Source organism: Antechinus flavipes, chromosome 1 (assembly GCF_016432865.1).
Source record: "Antechinus flavipes isolate AdamAnt ecotype Samford, QLD, Australia chromosome 1, AdamAnt_v2, whole genome shotgun sequence".
In the NCBI taxonomy this organism is placed as follows: domain Eukaryota; kingdom Metazoa; phylum Chordata; class Mammalia; order Dasyuromorphia; family Dasyuridae; genus Antechinus; species Antechinus flavipes.
The window spans coordinates 172,336,977-172,353,313 of NC_067398.1; the positions used below are offsets into that span (position 1 = coordinate 172,336,977).

At 33.7% G+C, this 16,337-nt stretch overlaps 1 protein-coding gene across 4 annotated transcripts in view; it reads left to right on the top strand.

Moving 5' to 3' along the window:
- LOC127559358 (putative protein FAM10A4) overlaps window positions 1-16,337 on the top strand; it is a 62,436-nt gene that overhangs the window by 8,067 nt on the left and 38,032 nt on the right. Inside the window, exon 2 of one of the 4 annotated variants that reach the window (XR_007953117.1) lies at window positions 8,510-8,626. The exons of the other annotated variants lie outside the window; for them this stretch is intronic. The gene's annotated coding sequence lies outside the window, so the exon portion shown is untranslated. The remainder of the gene's footprint in view (window positions 1-8,509; window positions 8,627-16,337) is intronic. 4 annotated transcript variants of the gene reach the window in all.

A 16,337-nucleotide genomic window follows, 5' to 3' on the forward strand; every position in this document is an offset into this window, starting at 1 on the left:
TGAATGGAGAGGAGATAAAGCAGAGGAAGGTGGGAAAGTATGATAAAGCTGAGAGGAACACAACTAGGTGGGAAATAAAGAATGGGTGGTCTGAGTATTCTCCTTAATAATGAAGATTGTGAAAAGATCTTACCCTCCACTCTCCAGGAAAAGAGAGCCTCAGGGGCAGGGCCCCTGAGGAGGCATGTTGTCTAGGGTTATTATAATCTTATAGGATAATTAAGTTTCTTGGGATATGATGAAATCCAATGCAGTGTAGTTAGGTGAGAAATGAGTATAGCAAAGTATCTACTCTTCCAGTGAAATGATAGGTACTGCTTCTAATTATAGACATAAATTCATGCATGGAGATACATATGAATTAAGTTATGTATCTTAATTCAATTTAAGATGGTCAGGATCAGATGGTGTTAAATTCCTTTGGCAATCTGGTAACATATATGGGCCTCTTTTCAGAATAATGTTTTTAAACATATAAGATAAAATATATCAAGTTACAAAGGAAACCAATTATATTGAAATACAAAAAAAAATTTTTTTAAGTTAATCATCCCAAACTAAGTACACTTTCGAAACAATAAGTAGTCTCCATCTACTTGTTTTTTTTCCCTTATGAGAATAAGTAGGTCAAACTCTTTTGAGTAATTAGGAATCTTATTAAGGATACTCTGCATTATCTCCTTTTTGGGGTAATTAGCACAGTGGCATCTAAAAATTAAGAGTATCAGTAAGACTATCGATGGGAGTGAAATAATTCTTCAAAACAAATTCTTCACTGGATCTTATCTAGGACAGGGGTAAATAGCTTTGGTGAGCATGTAGTCTTTCTTGAAACAAAAATCAATAATATGGGAAATTGATTAAAAGTAAAGACATTGACTCTAATTGTTACCATTCTTAAAGCAATTTAATTGATATTAAATAGTTATACAATGAAGAGACAAAAAGGCCTCAGAGATTATCTCAGACTATAACACTTAAAAGACATGTCATTGAAGAACATCAATGGTGACTTAGAGTCAAAAAAATACTTTGCAAAATATCACAGAGGAAGAGAGTGAAACTTCACCAGCAGTATCAACTCACAAAACAACAAAAGATTTTGGAAGACAAAATGAGCATTGGATTGAACAACAAACATTTATTAAGCACTGATTGTTTCAGTCACTGAACTAACCTCCTGGAATAAAAAAGGAGAAACAAAAACAGCCTTTACCCTCAAGGAGTTTACATTTTAATGCTATAAATGATTAAATCATTATAACCTTCAGATGCAGAGAGCATAGTGTCCAGAGCAGCTCAAGAAGACATACAAGCCTGGAATGAAACAGTAAAAAAGTGATGCATAATTGGATTTAATTATGTAGAACTCAGATGCTTAGCAAATTTATGCTTAAGACTCCTTTACTGAGTATAGCTTAAAGCAAGCTGCTTTTTGCATTATTAGGTCTTGGCACTAATATGTAACTGATAAAGCCAGCCAGACAAGATAGCTATATCATAGAGCAAGAAAATGTGAGCATCTCACCAAAAATAAAGAAAACTATGTTTATAGGTCATCAATGATTGAACAGTAGTACAGTGAACAGCCATGGAAAACTTATCTTTTGAAATGTAAGTCAGTGAAAGGCACTTCCCAGAGGAATGGCAAAGGAAGGCATACTCCACTTCAAGTGAGTTATGTTTTTGTTTCTGCCAGTATCAAATAATATCTGTTTGTACATAATGCATATTTTTCTCCATGTTAGAGTAAAAGATGAAAAGTATTGGAGGAATCTCTAATCTTTAGGTTATCAGAGAATGAAGACTTCTTTAAAAATGGAGGAAATGCTTTAGGGAAGAAACAAAGAATGATGATTGAGGAAGCAGTAAAGATTGCATATCTTTACTTTAGGAAGTAACTTTAACTTTAGGAAGTTAAAAGGCAGAAAAGTGTGATACAAAGAAGGAAGAAAACAGAATAGTTATTCTATGCATAACTAATAAGTATAATCCTGTTCTCATAGGGGGAGAATCTGGGCTACCTTACAAGAAATAGCTGCTTCTACTCCAAAAAAAAGATGATGGGGTTCATAGGTCCAAATGTATGATATTGTTCTAGGAGTGTTTGATTTCCTACAGATGGTTACTAGAGAGGATATTTGTCAATCTTATATAAGAAGGATCTGTTTCTGTCCTCTTCTGAAATTTATTGGGAACATTATAGAGAGCTATGCAAAACTTGCTAGAAGTAATGGATGGGTCCACTGCCTTTATTATTCATGTGGTAGACATAATACCTCTATAAGGACAGTAGAAAGCATTGAGAATGATGAAGTTCTGGGTAAGAAACTAAAGATGGAGTCACGGAAACAACAAAAAAAGATGAGGGTTAAGATACTTTCTCCAATTATCATGATTTCTAAACCTCTTCAAAATACGAATTATGTACCAGATATAATTTCCAACTATTTCCACAATCCAGGGCACCCGGAACACAAGACAAAAATTAGATGACAGAGAAGGCCAATAATCCCTAACCTCTAAAGCACTTACAAGGCACCCATTTTCCCTATGCCCACTATGTTTTAAACAGCAAGGCTTTATGTTTGCATAAGAAATCAAGTGTCAGATCTCTACCCCTTGCCAGATATCCAAACTACAAATGGACAGACATTATTCAGGCTTCAGTAACGGCAGCATGGTACTTCTCTGTGCTTCAAAAAGCTTGACCTACAAACAGAGGTATAGGGAGAAATGGGGCATGATACACATTGGATTTGTAATAGAACTTAACCTTTAACCCCCCTCCCCCCACTTCCCATTCTCTCAGTAGAGAGATTTAAGTATATACCTATGTGAAGGATAGTTGTTAGAATTACTTTGGTGAGTAGCTCTCCAAGTATACACCAGTGAAGCCTAACATTACATTTTAACATTACATTAAGAACAACCATGTGATAGACAGATGATTCAGTAGATAGAGCACTGGACCTGGAGTCAAAACTTGAATTCAGATTTGACCTCAAACATTTACAAGTTATGTGACCCACCCTGATCTGTTGGAGAAAGAAATAACAGATCACTCCAGTATCTTTGCCAAGAAAACCCCATAGACAGTATGGTCCATGGGTTCACAAAGAGTCAAAATATAGGCAGTACTGATACATCCTCTCTCATTTTATTGGCAAACAGTTGAAGCTTAGAAAAATGGAGTAGATTTACCAAGATCATGTAGGTGAAAACTGATTGATCTAAGATGTGAATTCATATGCTAATTCCTGATCACAGTAGTGTTCTTTCCAGCAAAAGCACTATTGCATACTACATGTGTCAGTATCACTCCTAAACTCCATTGCCTTTTTCTACTTTACATTTTTTAGGCTATCCAACACAGATAAAAACTTGTTGGGAACCTCAAAAGATAACTAATTCAATGTCATTATTTAAGGACACAGATATGGTAACTGACTTGCCTAAGGTCATATAGTAAATGTTGGAGATAGGATAAAATGTATGTCTATTGAAGAGCCAGAAAAATATTTATTTTACTATGGGGATAATAATAACACTTAGCTTACAAGGTTGTTTTTGAGAAACAGAGAAAATATTTATAAAAGGCATATTAAAGTGTCTGGCACATAGTAGGAGATTAATTTTGTCCCTTTTCTCTTTTTTATAGCAAGTTGCCTCCTGTGTTTTAGTATCTTCTTTTACCACTAACTAGTTCTGAATGATCTTGAACAAGTTACTTTTTTTTTCTAAACCCATTTCTCTTATTTATAAAATAAATCTAATAGATGACATCTAAAATTAATTTAAAAAGTATTAAAAAAAAGATTAATACCAGGAAAATGATGAACTCAATGTGTTCAACCATGATAAAAGAATTTAAACTTTTACACTTTTTATCCTTTTAAAATTATTGTACTTGTGTTTATGACCCACATGGAGTTCTAGGTCATGATTACATTGATACCAAGAAATTAAATGCCATGTCAGATTCACACTATAATCCATTAACAGTATTATTATACCTCCCTTTATGGCAGTTTATGTAGAACATAACTGTCACTAAAACAGTTTCCTATCTGTCAGAATTCCTGAAAAAATTAATTTTTCAAAAATACACAATTCAGCAATTTAACAATTGCTTATATATTTTCTGCAAAAAACTCAAAAGAAAAATATTGCTGATCTTTTTCATACTCTCCAATACATTTCTTGTATAGGTCATGAGCCTGTTTCAGTGAACAACTTCTTGAAATAGATTTCCCTCTTCCTGCTGAATATTAGAATCAGCCTTCCATTTGAGATTTTTTGTTGTTGTTGTTTTTTCTTGACACTTAATGAACAAAAGGGAAAAAATATAGAAATAAGTGAACAATCTGGCTTTTGGCAAACTTTATGAATCAATTGGCTTACTTCAAATTTAGTGACATTTTGGCACAACAGGGAAAGAAGTGGAGGAAAAACCTATATTCTGTTATTAGCTACTTGTATGACAAATCTCTTAACCTCTTAGGGTCTGAGTTTCCTCATTTATCAAATAAAATCTGTACCATTCAATGGGTAGAAAAAAAGTTCTAACAAATTACTTAACCAAAAAAGCATGCATTAAGAGCTGACCCTTTTCCAGAGAGGACACTAATTTTTGGTAATCTATGGAAAAACAAAAAATTCTTGATAGCAAAAAGTTTCATTGTATTGGGAGAGACTTTTTGCTATAACTATGTACATATAAGATGCATATACTGTAAATGGAAGATCATCTTATAGAAAAGAGATTAAGGGTAGGCAGAGGCTCCTATGAATGGTGGAATTTGAACTAATCATTCTCTCTCTCATACACACACACACACACACACACACACACACACACACAATTCATAAATGTCAAGTATCTGAGACCAGATTTGAATTCAGATCCTCCTGACTGTAGAGCTGGTGCTCTATCCACTATGCCACTTAGCTGCCCTATAGCTGTACTCTTGATCTTGCCTTTATCAGCAAGTGTTCTACTGTTATGATCATGAATTTTTAAATTCCATTATCTAGTCATAATCTTTTAAAACTCCATCTTTTCATTTCTTACATCATAATTTCTACTCTTTGTCCTCACTTTTTTCCATTATCAGTTCTTTCCTAGACCACTATCCTTATACTGTTTAAATTCTCTTTTTCATTATATTGACCCTCTGGTGAACCTGTTTAAATTTTACTTTTCTCTATACCCACATCTCTTGTCCTATAACCAGTAACTGTTACCCGCAAAACCTAATATGAATTACTTCCATTATCCTTCTTCATTTCTATTCATATCCTGCAGAAAGGAACAAGAAAAAAAAGAGAAAAAAATAAAAAAAAATAAAAAAAATAAAGGAACAAGAAAAAAGATAATTGATTTGTTCTGATCCACTGTTTTCACTGTCAATTTAATATTTCTTCTCTACTAAAATTAGCCAACCAATTGGCAAATTTATTGCCTCAGACCTGTTATAGGGTGCTTGAAAATTTTCATTATTCCCTTTTTCTTCATGTTTTGACTCTCAGCATCTATGGCATTTCTTGAGCTGTGAATATATTTTCAATTAAAATGATTTTTTCTAATTTGGAAAAGAATACCTAGCTACAATATAATTTTCTCTTAGTCATAATTTAAATATCCTGACTCATCTTCTTTCTTAGCTTGGTGACTCTGAGCAGGTCACTTAATCACTCTCAGCTTCAGTTTGTTCATCTGTAATATAGGGGTAATAATAGCACTTTATTGAGTTGTGAGGATCCAGTGCAATAGCATGTACAAAGCACTTTGCAAATGTTGCAGGGTAATATAAATAACTAGCTATCATCATCATCATCACCAAAACCACCACCAGTATCATCATCATCATCACCTATTTGTTCTGGTAAGTACCTAATAAATGATAGCAAATGATTGACCGATCTCTTAAATTTGACAGACTCCCAAATTAAATATGTTTTAAATATTATAATATAGTTAAGTGAAATTATTTTCTTAGCTTTAAACAACATAAACACACCAGAAACTTTTACAAATAACCTCAGAACCTCAATTATAAATAGAATCAATCCAATTTTTTTTATTTCCTTTCTAATGTTTTTTTCAGTATTTAATTCTAACGATCACGTCAAGTAGTTCAGCTTTAATATGAATGCATTTATAAAGAGATAAGTCAATTCTGCTCTAAAAAGCAGAATCAGTATGATGGGAAGAAGGGAGCAGCCTTCAATTCTAAGATCTTAGGTAAAGCAATATCAGATATTGCTTTACCTAAGATCTTAGTGCACAGATAAGGTTAAAAAAAAGTCAAGCATAATTTTCAGGTTGAGAAGGTGGGTTTGAATGTGCACTATTCAATGATAACATGAAATAGCAAGTGTTAAAAAGCAAAAAAACTCAAAAGAAAAATATTGCTGATCTTTTTCATACTCTCCAAATACTGAGAGGGGTATTGAGATTCTTTGATAGTAACTGTCATGTTTGTGGAGCTTTAAAGTCTGCAAAGTCTTTTCCTTATAACTGCTTCATAAGTAAAGCATTATTTTTCTCATATGATATATAGATATGGCCATCATCATGTAGTTACTTAGTATCCAGGATGTATCCCCAGAACCAGTGATTCTAGTTACAGTATTTTGGCTATTTTTCCATAAGGCCTCTCAGCCTAATAGATTATGTAACTCTGCTATATGAATCTTATTTATATATTAAATCTACTTCTTCTAACAGCTACATCACAATCACCTACCTGACATACATCATATCAAGAGAGGCAGTTTTACTAGTACTAAGCCTGACATTCTTTAATTTTTAAGTTATCTAGATTGGATATAAAATATCAAAGAAATGTTTGAGTGAAAGATAAATAGGAGTGGTGTGATCACAAGTAGAATTCGATTAGAAGAAATGCTATCTGAATATATTCAGCCATTATTTTAGATTATTGTGATGAATAATAATTATAGGCAGATTGTTTGCAGAAATAAGTTTTAGGAGGGAAAGGTATTCTAGGTAGCTATTTGATGAAGTGGAGAGAGCACTGAGTCTGGAATTAGGAAGACCTGAGTTCAAATTTGACCTCAGTAGTGGTGTGACCCTAGTAGCTTTATAACCCTAGAAAAGTCAGTTCACTCCTATTTACCTAGGTTTATTCATTTGCAAAATGTAGATAAAATGTAGATAAATGTAGATTAAAAATAGCATCTACCTCCCAACAATGTTTATGAAGATCAGATGAGATATTAAGTGCTTAGCACAGTATCTGGCATGTAGTGAGCCACACAGTAATGTTAGCTATCATAATTTTAAGGACAGTTAGGTGGCACAATGGAAAAAACTGAGTTTGCAGTAAAGAAAACTTTTCATCAGTTCAAATCCTTTCTCAGAGACTTTGTGAGACTGGGCAAGTCACTTGTTTGCTTTAGTCTCTCATCTGAAAAATGAGCTGAGGAAAAAAAAAAAAAAAAAGCAAACTACTCCAGTACTTTTGCCAAGAAATCGGGATCACAAAGTTGGACATAACTGAAAAATGACTCAATTTATTATAATTATATAACCTAATAGTAGAGAAATTTTATCGAGCATAGTTACAATAATTGACAGGTCATCTTATATATAGGTTAAGTAGACAAAATTTTAAGTCCTGAAGGATTCTAGGAAGTTATTTAGGTTTCTAAATCTATTCCTCACAATATTTTAAATATATCCCCTTAGTAAAATGCTAATAGTCCTAAGTAAAAAGTCTTTAATATTTGAGCACAAATAATTTTATTAGAATACTTACAAATCTATTTTGTCCATGAAATAACTTTATTCTTCAAAGATGACTAAAAAAACCCATAAATGTAGAGTAGCTAGGTTAAGTCCAAGGACATTTGTGATCATAGCCTCGACCAGAATTACCATCTCAGAAACAGTATTTAAGGAAAATATAAGCGATAGGTCAGGATTGCAAGTTCCTCATGTTTTTTTCCCCTTTAGACCTCCCCTCCCCCCCCCTTTTTTTTTTTGAGAGAGAGACATGGAAGTCATGGAAGTCAAGAGCAAGTGTATTTAAAAGTAGGAATAAAGTGAATATTGGTTCTGGTGTTAGAGGATCTGAATTCAAGTCCTACTTTTGAAGCATACTTCTCTGACATTGACAAATCACTAAAACTCCTGGGCCTCAGCTTGTTCATCAATAAGTTAAGGGGGGCCAAGATTATGGGAAGTTGGTGAAATAGGTCAGAAAATTCCAAACTCTCCATATTTCTCCCACAAATAAAACAAAATTGTGCCTCAGGGAAAATGTAGACCAGTGAAAAATAAGACTTGGGGTACAACAGGGGTCCTCCTTGGACAATGGGAGAAGCCCAGAAGACTGACCCAAGGATGGAGGATTAAGTGCTGTGAAGTATAAACATCTCCAGACTAGCTCTGATGAAAACAGTAAGTGGGGATGCCTGGGGCTAGCTGGGTATGGTGGCACTTCAGCAGGAACTACAGGAACTTATACCTCCCGTACAGTGTGGGGTGTCGGGGTCTGAGTCCGGAAAGACTGATGGAACCTCTGCTGGTTAGGAACATCAGGCCCAGCTGTGCTGCTGAAACATGGCCCTGGACGAGAAGGAAACAGTGCACATTGTGAGTACAGAAGCAATGGGGCAGGGGTATTGATAGCTGTGGGCACTTATAGGAGGGTGGAGTTCTGGGTTTGGGGTTCTAGGTTAGAGGGGAGAGCTGAAGATATGAAACCAGGTCCCTTCTCCCACCCAAACCTATAGGTGATTACACTATTAAATTCTTAAAAAAAAGAGTAGCCAAAGGAGAAAATATTTTAGAGGTTCAAGGACAACCAAACATGTTGAGATTCCAGACTGATGTTGCAAGATATCTTAAAAGAATTTGCAGGGTTAAAAATTATTTCCAAATCAAGGGGCAAAGTTTATAATTGTAATACCAATAAAATCTTCCCCCCTACTCTCAGCGCCCCTCCCCCCAAAAAAAGCCAATAGGTAAATTTATAGGGAAAATTGAGAGAAACAATGTACTTCACGTTACTGATGTGCTAATTTTATGGCTTAGAGGTGAAGTTGAGTAGTGACAGATTCTTATTGTGTGGGCAGATGCCCTCTATCCATAATTCCCTGGAGAGAGTTGGGAAGGGGGGAACCTTCCAAAGGTGTGTTTTTAGGCCTGAAATGTCTCTAGATCAAGTGGCAGACATCTAATTTTGTGCTAATAATTTTTTTATCTTTAAGTACCTCATTATTGAGGCTTACTGGCCTCAGAAGCCTGTTATCCCTGACCAATAGGTTATCTGGACTCAGCATTTTGGTCTTATAAAGTAAACTAATGCAAAATAGCCTAAGGCAAGAAATACATTGTTCCTAGCTACATCAATCCTAAGGTTAGATAGCCTTGAGTTTATTATATCATTCCTAAGAGTTGTACCACATCACAACCATAGAAAGTTAACAGAGTTCGTTTTGAGAGGATACTGAAATAAAAGTTCCTCCACCCCAAAAAATAATGTTAAATGACTATCTGCCCCCAAAATTTAGAAATCAAATAAGATTGAGGAAAAAAAAAAAGAAGAGAAAAATCCAATAAAAATCAACTAGAAAAGGAGATCCAGGATCTTAAGAAAATGACTTTTTGAAAATAAGAATTGGGCAAGGAGAAGCCAGTCAAGGTACAAGAGACGAAGGAATAAAATATAATGAAAAAATAGAAGAGAATATCAAACATCTTTAAAGAAAACAGATCTGGAGAACTAGAACAAGAAAAGAAAACTTAAGAAAAATTGGATTACTGAAAGTTATGACCAAAAGAATCTTGATACACCAATACAAAAGTAATTACAGAAAATTTTCCTGAAGTGATAGAACAAGAGGATAAAGTAGAAATAATAATAATAATAAAAAAAAGAAAATCCATCACCACTTCAAAGAGATGCTACAAGGAAACACATACAAATATCATTACTAAATTTTAAAATGCCCACATAAAATATTGTATAGGAAACAACAAAAATATGCTGGAACTATAAGAATTGTACAGGATTTATTAGCAGCTACAATAAAAGATTGCACGTCTTGGAATAATGTAGACAACCAAAAGAACTAGGGTTGGGGCCAAAAATATATCCAGCAAAATTAATATTGACAAAAAATGGACATTTAATGAACTTTCACACTATCAGCTTTTTTTTTTCTCAAACATGAACACAATAGAAAATATATGAACCAACATTAAAGAATAATTTCAACAAGCATTCAACAAGGACAAATTCTTTTACATGTGAAAATGTAAATCATATGTCTAAGATGAATTGAATCAAAAAGTTTGGGGTACAGCTAACTATGATGTGACTCTATAATATAAAATTATCTAGGAAAAGGTAAAAATAGTCATTGTTATACCAATGAGGTGCTATAGCAAGAATTAAAAAAAGAGTAATTAGATGGAGAAAGGCTGGTTGTTCTGAAAACCTACTTACATGGAGGTAGATTAAACAGGGAACAATATAATTTATGAAGGTAATAAGGTGAATTATAGAATGTATATAAATCAATGGGAGTAGGTTAAGAATGTAGATCAATAGGAAAAGGATAATCAGGGCAAAAAAGGGATTGGAGAGAAGGAATCCATGGTGGGGTAAGGAGTGGGGAGCTGGGAGGGTAATAGTAAGGCAAATCAAGTAAAAGTAAACTAGAATTAGCAGGAATAGGTAATAAGAAGTATATATCAATCAAAAGTAATTGATCTGAAAGTCAAACTTAAGAGATTCAATTGAGAGAAATATACATATGTCAACTATATGTTTATGTATATATATATATAAGTGGGTATATACATATGTATGTATATTTGTATGCATATGTGTGTACATGTGGGTGTGTATATGTGTGTGTATTATACACACATCTGTGTTTAACTGTAGCCTTCTTTGGGTGAGGGGAGAGGGGAAGGAGAAGGAAAGAAAAGTATAAAAGTAAAGTACACATCAGAGAATAAAAAAAAAACCCACAAAAAAGGAAAGATAAGATGGACAGTTATGGATAAAATATCTTAAGATATATGTTTTCTTGAAATGGAAATTTGTTACGTATTTTGAATCTTCCCTACACTTCTGCTGGGCACCTGACTCTTTTTTTTTGTTTGTTTGTTTGTTTTGGGATGTTTTTCTATTTACTTTGCATTTACATTTTAAATATATTTTAAAATAGATTTTTTAGAGATCTCTTCCAAGTCTAAATCTATAAATCTGTTGTTTTATGATTTCTTGTATATTCCTTGTAGAGGTATGTTGTATGACTTTCCTAAGGTATGTCTCATCATGGATACCTATCCTTGTTGGCCTAGGTTGAGAGTCAGAGCCATATAACAGAGGCAGGAAATGCATTGTCTTTTCATGTCACCAAGATGTGCAAAGTAGAGATGGATTCTAGCTAGTCAGATTAGATATTCCTTTAAGATTTCCTCTTTAATCATTAGAGAATTAACCCAGTACTAGATTGATACTAGACTGGGATGAACAAGTTGGCTCTGCCATTTGAGAGAAAAGTACAGAAACCATGAACTTAAGTGCTCATATTTGAGAACTTGATCTGGACATGAGCACTTCAGATAGATGAAATGGCACAAAACCCTGGCAGGCAGGCAGCTTTGTTGCTGAGAGACAGAGCCAAAAACACACAAAACACACACACACACACACACACACACACACACACACACACACACAGTTTTATAATACCTGAGAAATGTCTTGGCATGAGTATTGAGAAAAGAACACATTAGAATTATTCATATTTTATACCTTCCAAAAGCAAAAAAATATATAGACCCTATTTTTTCTAGACAAATGAACACATAGTTAATTGTTGAGTGGCAGAGGGTAACTAGCTGGAATTGCTATAGGAGATTGTGCTTTGTCCATTACCTCTTTCCAGTTTCTTTCCCATAAGTATAATCAGGCATTACTTTCACAGTAAGGCTGGCTATAACACCCAGAGGAACCCTGAGTTTATTGGATATCTCCTAATGCCATTTACTTAAGATCACATTAGTTTTGTTTCCCCACACAGTTAGCTACAGTAGTTGCTAGCAACCAACCCTCAAATTCCATTTAACCACTCAACATCAGTTAGCATTTACAGGAGAGTATTTGCTTTAAAGATATAGAAATAACAAAAGTAGAAATATTTATTGTCACCACCATGGGGGAAAATTCTTTGCTATATCATCTCTGTTCCTGGGGAGAAGGGACTCCAAATTATTTCAGTTCCTACATGGGATTGGTCTGGTCCTGAAATAAATGTTTTTAGGAGGAAGAGGAGGAGAGATCTTATTTAACATTTCATTTGTCCCCAATTACAAATTCAAAAAATTATAACTTTTTAAAAAAATTTCGAGTTCCTAATTATCTCCCTTTTCCTCCACCTCATTGAGAAGGCAAGCAATTTGATATAGATTATACATGTGTAATCATGCAAAACATATTTCCATGTGAGTCATTCTATGAAAGAAAACACAAAAGCAAAAGAAATTGAATAAAATTAAGTGGTCAAAGAATATGAAGGATTTTCAAAGTAATCAAAAGTATAGTCACATAACAAAATGATCTAAATCAGTATTGATAAAAGAAATGCAAATTAAAAAACTTTGAACTGCTGCCTCATACCTGCCAGATTGGCTAACATGACAGAAAAGGAAAATTTTGGAACGAGATATGTGAAAATTACAACAATGTATTACTAGTGTATTTTTATTCATTCATTCTGGAGAGAAATTTGGAACTATGCTAAAGGACAGGTCTGCTTCCCAAGTGGAGGAGACAGTCTCAAACTATCAAATTTGTTGTTGTTGTTGTTGCAGTTTTCAAAGGTATTCTGGGGATCTATAAATTTTTGGCTATTCCAAGGTGGTATGATCTAGGGAAAGGTGTACTTATTTGCTGTATAGTGCATTGGTTTATGAGTGACCACAAGTATTCTTTTCAATCCTCGGATTGTGACCAAGGTCCTTGCTCCCCAATTGCCACAAATTCTGCTGCACAAGGCTACTGCTCCCACTGGGAATAAAACATAGGATTGAAACCCAGATCCAAATATAGATGATGCAACAAAGTCCTGCTCCAGGTGCTAACAAATGGACGCCTTTGGACTCATTGTCCAAACCCCTTTACCGTTTGTGGCTACTACTGATTCAGTAGGCCTGAGGCCTACCCCTTTTTGCTGGAGCTGTGTCTTCACTGGCAAGGTTTATGCAGGATTATGCTGCTCTGTTACCCTTGTACTGCAGATCTAAATTATCTTGGGATGGAAAATTGTTTCACTCCATCAATTTATGGATTCTGCTGTTCTAGAATTTGTTTAGAGAGTAGGAAAGGTTTGGGGTAGAGCTTAGATGAATTCCTGCCTTTATGACATCTTGATTCCCAGTGAAAGTCTCCTTGAAGATCAGTTCTTGTTACTCAGGGTTTCAATGCTATACTGGCTACAAAACTTGGATGCTGGCACATTCAGACACTCTGTTTTCTAGACATTTTGAAATTCACAATGTTACAGTCCCTGCTCTTCTAACAGAAAAATGAAAAGCCAAGGCAAGAAAAGAGCAGCTGCTCATTTTCACAAAAGCAATATCCCTGGGGACTGTCAGTGAATGAATTAAAGGGATCCACTAGGAGAAAAGAGCCAAAGAGAAAAAAAAAAATTGAGGTTCTAGTGACTTGTCCTCTGAATCCCTTTGCGCCCAATCCAAAATTTTTTTCTTCCAGCCATATAATTGACTAGATTTAGAATGTAAACATACATTACAATATTTTTCAAGGCACTCCTTTTACAAGCTACTTTTCTGTTTAATAGTTTTAAGGAGGCACAGCTTCTATATAGATGGCTTATAATACTCATGTTTCTTAATACATGTTGAGAAGCAAAAATTAAATCATTTCTAAAACATCAAGTAGTCTTCTTAGGATATCAATATATTAGTATCAATAAATGCTGTTCCCTCAAAATTATCTCTTTGATGAAAACTATAATAGTATGTCCTGAAAATATGGAAAAAATTTAAAATTTCTTCTGCTTAGGAGATTTTCTCCCTAACTTCAACTATCTATTCAACTAAAACAACCTGTTGGTAAATGAGTAGATAAATGAGTTTTGCTTGACGCTAAGGGAAGTTAAGTAATTTATCCAGTATTACACAAGTATTAAAGATAGAATTTAAAACTTTGTCTTCCTGACTTAAGCTCAGTACTCTAGACAGTGTACTATTCTTCTAGGAAAATAAACATGGAAAATAATTAATAAGAACAAAACCAATAAAAGAAACTGTATATAAATGTTCACTTTAAATTTTTTTCAATGCTCATTTTCTTTGGAAGATAATTTCATTGAATTTTAAAATAATATTTTTGTTACTTTTATTGATATTTTGTTCAACATTCCTATTGTATCATTTTCATTATCTTTCACCTTACTGATAAAACAGGATTATAGGACACATTTAGGCTTTCTACAAACCACATTTTGAGGAAAAGCAATTAAAATCTGTGTTGGGACTAATATATTCTAATAGCTTGAGAGCATGAAATTTCCTTTAAAAAAGTATTATCATTGTTTTAATTGAATTCAAATCTATGTTGGTACTAATATATTCTAATAGTTGAGAGCATGACATTTCCTTTAAAAAAGTATTATCATTGCTTTAATTGAATTCTTTGCAATGTGATGTGACACTTTGATATGTTATGAAGATGAAATAGGAAAATATCTGTACAGCTTTAAAATCTGAACAAAGTCTACTCCAGTCAATATGTAAAATGGCTTATGAATTCTAAGGATCATTACCTCATTTGAAAGATGTGGGGTGTCTAAGATCTAACAGTCTGGCCCTAAGTTCTATTAGAGAAGTGAAAACCATTATATAGAATGGTACTTTTGGGTACAATAAAGGTGAAGAGCAAAATAGTTCCATAGTCTCCTTGTGTTGTGCCTATTTTGTTCCTCTAGAAAAAGACTGTTCAAAGTATGAACTTTTTAAGGGAAATTTTGCTGTCTTGGGCCTCTATAAAGTAAAGAAATTAGACAAGATTATTTCTATCTGTAAATCTATGACATGTTCAGGAATTAAACTAGGCAATGTTTTTATCAAGAGAATGTATTTCTGACATTTTTAATATTTCTATTTGGTGAAATTTCCAGTGATAGTTATGTAACAAATGATCTATTTTAATTACATTTTATTTAAAAGAACAATCCATATGCTCTGCATGAAAGAAATATTTCCTTCAAAAAAATTTTAAATGGGTTTTGAATGTGCTATATCTGACCCATTTTCCTTTTTTTAATGCTATCAAAGGCATGGAATATCTAACCCCCTGAAACTACAGAGAATCATTTTGGGGAAAAGGAACATTTTCCTCTTTAGATTCTGCCTTAATCACAACCTTAGCATTATAAGGTATCTTTTGTATTCTGATCTCATGCTGTTGTGTTACCATATTATAGAATATACTCTAAGGAGAGGTGTACTTTTTCCCTTAAATAATCACCATGAAGGATGACTCAAAATCCAGAGAATCAAGATACATATATGATAGACTTTTAAGGGACTGTTCCCACTTTATATACACTAAGTTACTGTTGTCACTGAGTTTGCCCTGTCTCAAGGATGATTTTAATCTTCGCTCATGGCAGATCCAATGAGATAGCTTGCAAGGTACAGTGGATCTGAAATAAAGTCTGAATGTGCTACTTCTTGTGAAACCATGGATAAGTCACTTAAGCTTTCCAACATACTTCCCTTTCTGAATTTATACTCCAAAGCAAAGTTAATATAAAATTGCCAAAGATGCTATTTTTAATTGTCATAGCAACCAGGATGGTCTGAGGGAAATTCAGGGAACAAGAGAACATCCCCTTTTTATCCCATCACAACTAGCTTATTTTTCTCCACTCCATCTTAGATAATATCTTTTTGAGGCCTTTTTTATTGATATTGATTAACCACCACTGTAGTGAATGTATAATTCTAATCTCTTGAACTAAGATTCTCAAAAATCTTTTGCATTTCCCCCATCAGCCCCGGGTAAATGGGTGATTTGGGAAAAGGACATTAAGGTTTCATAATTTCAGGGCAACAGACTTGGAGAGCTATAATGCTTAGATTATTTCCACATTTCACTGTTACTTTGTATATATTTCATTCATGTAGGTTTCTACTCTTACTGCCTTTTTAAATTATTTTTTCATATACATTTTAAATCTCTCTTGCAAAAAAAATATATATTGTTATAGAAAGTGCTTCTGTCTTTTGCTCCAAACTCTTTAGTCTCTAATTAGAT